Genomic DNA, 6069 nt, shown 5'->3' on the forward strand with positions numbered 1-6069 from the left:
ACACACGTTCGAGAATTCAAATTTGAGCCCACTATTTCCTTAATTCCTTCTTGCTAAGAAATAACAATAATTTTAAAAGAAATTACTTTCTCGTTTGTTCCGTTATTTTGTTTCAGAAACTCTCCCAGCAGACCTTTCCTCTCCAAGCTCATTTTATTCCCTAACTCCATGCTTTTCTGACCACTTGGGGTTTCCTTTTCAGGTTCTGGGGTGATCACATCTGGCCATGCTCCGGGTACCCTATGTGGTCATGGGGTTCGAACCCAGGTTGGCTACATGCAAGGCCACTGTCCTCCTTACACAAAAAAAGCTTTCTTCAGAAAAATCTCCTCTGATCAATAGCACAGCGGGTAGGACATTTGACTTGTATGCAGCCGACCCAGGTTTGATTCCTCTGCCATTCTCAGAGAACCCTGCAAGCAACTAAGAGTATCTCACCTGCACAGCAAAGCCAGAAAAGCTACCCGTGATATATCTGATATGTCAAACACAGTAACAAGTGTCACAAAGGAGATGTTACTGGGCCCGCTCGAGCAAATCGATGAACAATGGGAGTACAGTGACAGTGACTGTTTCCTAAAAATCAATTATTAAGTAAGATACAGCTTTCGTCAGGAGCACTCTGTGTGTCCCGGGTGAGGGGCCGCCATTCCTGTACACTATCATCGAGTGACCCCACCACTCAAAATGTAGAGACCTCAGCAGTTTAGGGCACTCAGAGCGACCACAGGGTGGCTGGCGAAACAAAAGGACCTTGGGGACGCTCGCTGTCTCCCTGGGCACCCCAATACCTGCTCCTTCCCCGCGCCTCATACTCAGCAACAATGGTGGTTGATTGTAACTGTTGCCCAGAGAGTGAAGCCACCTTGGGTGGAGGGCAGGGATGGAAAGACCTGCATTCTGTGAAGCCACCTGCATTTCTGGTCCTAGCCTTAAAGAGCCAGCCTCCAAGTATTCCTGACCACATATATTTTGGTCACTGAAGAGTATGAGTACTCTTTACGATGGGCATGGTTCAAAAGGAAACACAACAAAACTGAAACAAACATGGCATCATACAGAGTCCGGCCCTCCAACAAGGAGGCACAATGCAGGATCCTTCCTGAAACAACTCAGAGACATTTGGCACAAGAAGGCTGAGCGCTCCTTGATAAGTGAGAAGGTCACTGCATCACCTTATCTTGTCACTCTCCTCCTACCTAGGGATGGTGTTTCTATTCGCATGTCACTATCTTCTTCTGCCTCTGTTTTTCATGAGGATCAGAGACCTGGAGGAGAAGTCAGAGTGGTGAGCACTGGAGAGTAGCACAACCCCCAGGCCTGAGAAGCCACAGTCTCGGGCAATGGCTCACAGACCCTCCTTGGGGATTACACCAGATGCTTCTGTCTCCCCAAGAGAAGCAAAATGGGTTGGTATCTGTGCTGTCTTTCATGACACAGGCTCTGGGCTTGGCTACAAGGGAGAAAACTCAGCCCTACCTTGACCTGGGGCCTCCTCCCTGGGTCCCACAGAAGGTTCTCACAGCCACAGCCAGGGGCTGAATCAGAGGCCAGATCCCGTGCATTAGCGCCCCCTGTGCTGGCAAAAGGGCTTCCCCCGACAAACATAGCCGAGAATGGGGCAGCCCCTTTCCTCTAAAAAAAAAAACACACTTTCTACACACACACATGCACTTACCAACAAACTCACACACCCTTTACCCCCAGTATTCACCTCTATAAACAGGGGTCAAGGACAGGGATTTGCAATGTGATGTGAAGAAGCAAAAGTTCCTGTTCTGACAGACAGTAAAGCTAGTAGGATGCGTTGTTTGCTGATACCAGTCAACCCTCTGCATCCCCATGCATCCCTATGGCCCCCAGAGTACTCCAGGAAAAATATCTGAGCCCTGAGCCAGGAGCCAGAGTAAGCTCTCATTGTATCTTCGTGCAAGCAGAGCCCCCCATTCCCCACACCAAGTATAGCCCCCAAAGGAAACTAAAACACCAATCACCAATGGATCTACTGCTCGGGAAGGCCTCGTCCCATCAGGGAAGCCAATGAGAAAGACGGACAGGAACAGCGTCTCTTGGAATTGGGCGAGCTGCGGCTCTGCCCCTCAAAGTGTATCTGGAGACTTTACAGCAGCAAGCCTAGGGCCAAGGTTCCAACATAGGTCAGCTGGGGGTCAGCACAGTCAAGACCCGCCCTCGGAAGTTCCCTCTTCCCAAAGGCCCTCAGCCCCGCGTTCAGCCCCACACCCAAGGGCCGCTGCCCTATCGCAGAGCTAGAGGCATAGTGGCCGCAGAAGCCTCCCAGTATCAGTCATTCACACCCTCCTCCCCTGCACCCTGGAACAGTCCCAATGTACCCCCTGAAATATCTGCCCCACATCAGTAACTGTCTGGATATGAGGGAACAAGTGAAAAACAAGCATGAAAGCGCCCCCCTGCGCCCAAGCTTGTGGAGACCCACAGCTCAGTATTGAGATGGGAATCGCCAGGCACTCACAGGAGATCAGCCCCGTTCTACCACAAAATTGGCCTTCCGAATCCCGCTTCCTCACAGGGGCCCTAACTGTCCTTTATCCATGTGAACAATGACGCTGACCCAATTTTCAGGAATAGAAGCACCAGGAAGGCCCCATTGTGATGTCACTTCCATCCCCACAAGCAGCCATAAAGAGCCCGGATCCAGAAGTGCAGAGAACCACTATGCCCACCCAGGTGAATCTCTGGCGCAACAGGGATGGGCTCGCATAGAGGGGTGGAAAGGCAGCTGTCGGAGTGGCCGGTCACAAAGTGGAGGGCTAGAAGGCAGTATGGAGAAGTCCCCTGGTTTTGTACCGGGCAAAAAATGAGCCAATGCTCTCACACAGTCCATCATAATAAATGAACAGCGGGTTCATTCAAAGTCAAACAGGCAGATAGGGAGCAGGTGCGGCACGGGACAGTGAGTTTCTCAGGGAAGTCATCAAACAAGATCGGGTGAAAGCAGTGACTCCCAAGCCAGCCCTGGAGATGCAGAGAGAAACTGGCCTAGCAGCAAGCCCAGAGAGTTGAAGAGACACTGCAACAGCAGCAAAGGCAGGTAAGAACATCAGAGAGCACTTTCAAGTCAATGTTCTATGCTTGACAACAGGCGAGCAGTGAACACTCATCTACAAGGAAAACCAAGGAGGCCGTTTCAGAAATGCAATTTCAACCCAGAGCATGAACCAGGAGGGAGAGTGCAGAAGCTTGACACTTGCATTGAAACTGGTCATCTGGAGTCCATCCCTGTACGCCAAATCATGGCCCAAGGAGCAACAGGAGTAACTGACAGGTATGTCCCTCCCCCCAGAAGTATAGTTCAATAAACAAATCCCATGATATCCAACATTCCTAAGAACAGAGGCATATATTTAGCCAAAGGTAACCAAAGCATACTGGTAAATTTGTAGCCCTACTAGGCCTTTCAGACAATCTATAGCACTGTCCTCCCGTTGTTCATCTCCTGAATGGGCCCAGTAATGTCTCCATTGTGAGGCTTGTTACTGTGTTTAGCGGATCGATTATAGGATGTGTAGCTTGCCAGGTTTTGCCGTGTGGGCAAGATACTCTCAGTAGCTCACCGGGCTCTCTGACAATCGAAATCATTATTATCAGCCAGGTGAAAACATCATGGTTGGGATTTAACTCCTTCCAAAGGCAAGTTTTGTTTTGTCCTAACACTACTGAAGTGAGGTGGGTGGGATCCTGGAATGTGACCCCCTTTATTAGTTAGTCATCAAAGCTGAATGCATGTTGAGATGGGGAAGCAGGGGGCTCTCCCATGTTCCTACCACCTGGAAAACATTTGAGTCAAGGGGCCCCTTCCACAATTTCAAAGTCCATTTCAATGGTCTCCAATCCTCACTATAAAGATCTTTGTCAGGATATTTTCACAAGATAAAACTTTTTGTGAATATTAATCTTTAGTGCAATGTAAAATTTTAAAAAATATGAATACAAGGAGTGTACAAATGATACCGAAGACAAAGTACTTGCTTGCACATGGCTGACCTGGATTCTGAGCCCCATAAGGATATATGTGACCCCCAGTCTGGATCCCTGAGCTAAGAACCAACAGTAAAGCCTGAGTCCAGGGGGTGTGGCACCCCAAAACCTAGCACAGAAAGACTGGAAGAATAAAGGATTTCCTGGTCTTCCACTTTGCAGTTTTCACTGCAGCTTTGTGATTCATCTCTGTCATAATTCTCTAAAACCAGGGCCTCTGGGCCAAGTTGGAGTGAGATTAAACAATGACACAGTGATGAGCTGTGACCATTCCACAGAGGGCCTATTTTTGTACCTGTTTTTATTTAGTCACCTTCCTCATGGCCTCCATCACAAAGACCCACTATGTACAAGTTAAACATTCATGTGATGGAAACATTCCAGGGCACTGGCATGGCTGTGGTGCGGCGGATACTCAGCAAGAAACTTTCCTTACAGAAGTGACATCATAGGTAGCTCATCATATGATACGAGGATGATTTCCTTCTTGGCTGCAGTTTTGTATCACCTATGACCGCCCCTGTCCAAAGGAATCTGGCTAAACTGATAGGGCCTGTTCTGACCTTATAGATGGTTTATAGGGGATCAACTCATCCAGTATAAATTTTACAAAGTTTACTAAAGCTTGAAGGTCCATGAAGCCCTGTTCACATTCATTACATAAAATTTTCTCTCCACTATTCATTCTCATATGCCTAGTAAGGCCTGCGGATCCAATAAAGACGGTCCCACATTATTTAGTTATATAGGGCTTCTTTCCTGTATGAATTCTGCAATGAATACAAAGACTTGAGAAATCGTAAGTACGGGATGCTTTGCAACTGGAACTTAGGAAGCAAAAATTCTTGATGTAGAAACAAAACCAAAAAGGTTGGGATCAGAGACAGTGAAGCAGGCAGGGAACTTGCCTTGCATGCAGCCAACCCAGATCAATCCTCACATCCCATATGGTCACTGAGTACCACCATCAGGAATTCCTGAGTTCAGAGCCAAAACTAAACCCTAAGCATCTCCAGATGTGGTACACAGGGCAAACCAAAACAATATTACTGAAAAAGTTTCATTTAAAACCCCACCCTCCGGCAGGGAACAAACCACCATGTGGCCCCACCACATCACGGCAATCAATCAAAGGAGAGACGATAACTGGATCTGCTAGTGCAGGGGTCTGAGGCCCTGCCCCTTGAAGTGAATCTGAAGGTTTTACACATGTGATGCCAGCGCCAAAGGCTCCGGATCAGGGCAGAGCGAAGTCCCGTGCAGGGAGGGTCGGGAAAGCCAGGCCGTGCTCTCTGCAAGTCCCGCAGGCCCCGCACTCAGGCCACCCCTCAGCCCCACGACCACCCGCCACTGACAGATCGTGGAGCAAGAGCCGATGGTGGGCAAAGGGGAGCCTCACGATCACCCACTCACACTCGAACCCTGCATCCCCTAAAGCCTCTGGGTTCCCCTAAAGCATTCACCTTGCCTCAAGAGCCACCTGGTATCAGAAACAAGAGAAAAACAAGCATGAAAGGGCCCCCAAACTGGAACAGCCCACACCGCTCACAGTGTGGAGGCACCGGGAGCTCATGGACCACCACTCCCATCCTGACAGAAAAATCGGCCTTCGTAGTCCCCCTTCCACGCAGGGCCTCCATTTCCTTCCCTGCCCACGACACCAATGGTGGCCTAACGCAGGCAACCACAACTGGAATAGAAAGGACATCTGAAGGTTGCTGGCCTGTGACGTCATTCCACTTCTGCCAGGATCCGGAGCCTTAACGTGTCATGAACCAGAGGCAGAGACCCTTTTTGCCCACCCAGGTGAATAGGGCTGAAGGGGGGATAGACTGGATAAAAGTGTCGAGAGGCAGATGATGGGGTCACACAGTGGGGAGCTGGAAATAAGGAGAAGAACCTTGATCTTCTACTGGTCAGTCACACAATGACCCAATGCTTTCACAAGCAGTTCAACAAGGAAAAACACAGCTGGGTTCATTCAAGGTAAAACAGGAAGGTTGGTACAAGTCACCAGATGTTGAGCTTTTTGAGGAACGAATCAAGATGGGG

The sequence above is a fragment of the Sorex fumeus genome, unplaced genomic scaffold (assembly GCF_029834395.1).
Source record: "Sorex fumeus unplaced genomic scaffold, SorFum_2.1 ptg000185l, whole genome shotgun sequence".
NCBI lineage: Eukaryota > Metazoa > Chordata > Mammalia > Eulipotyphla > Soricidae > Sorex > Sorex fumeus.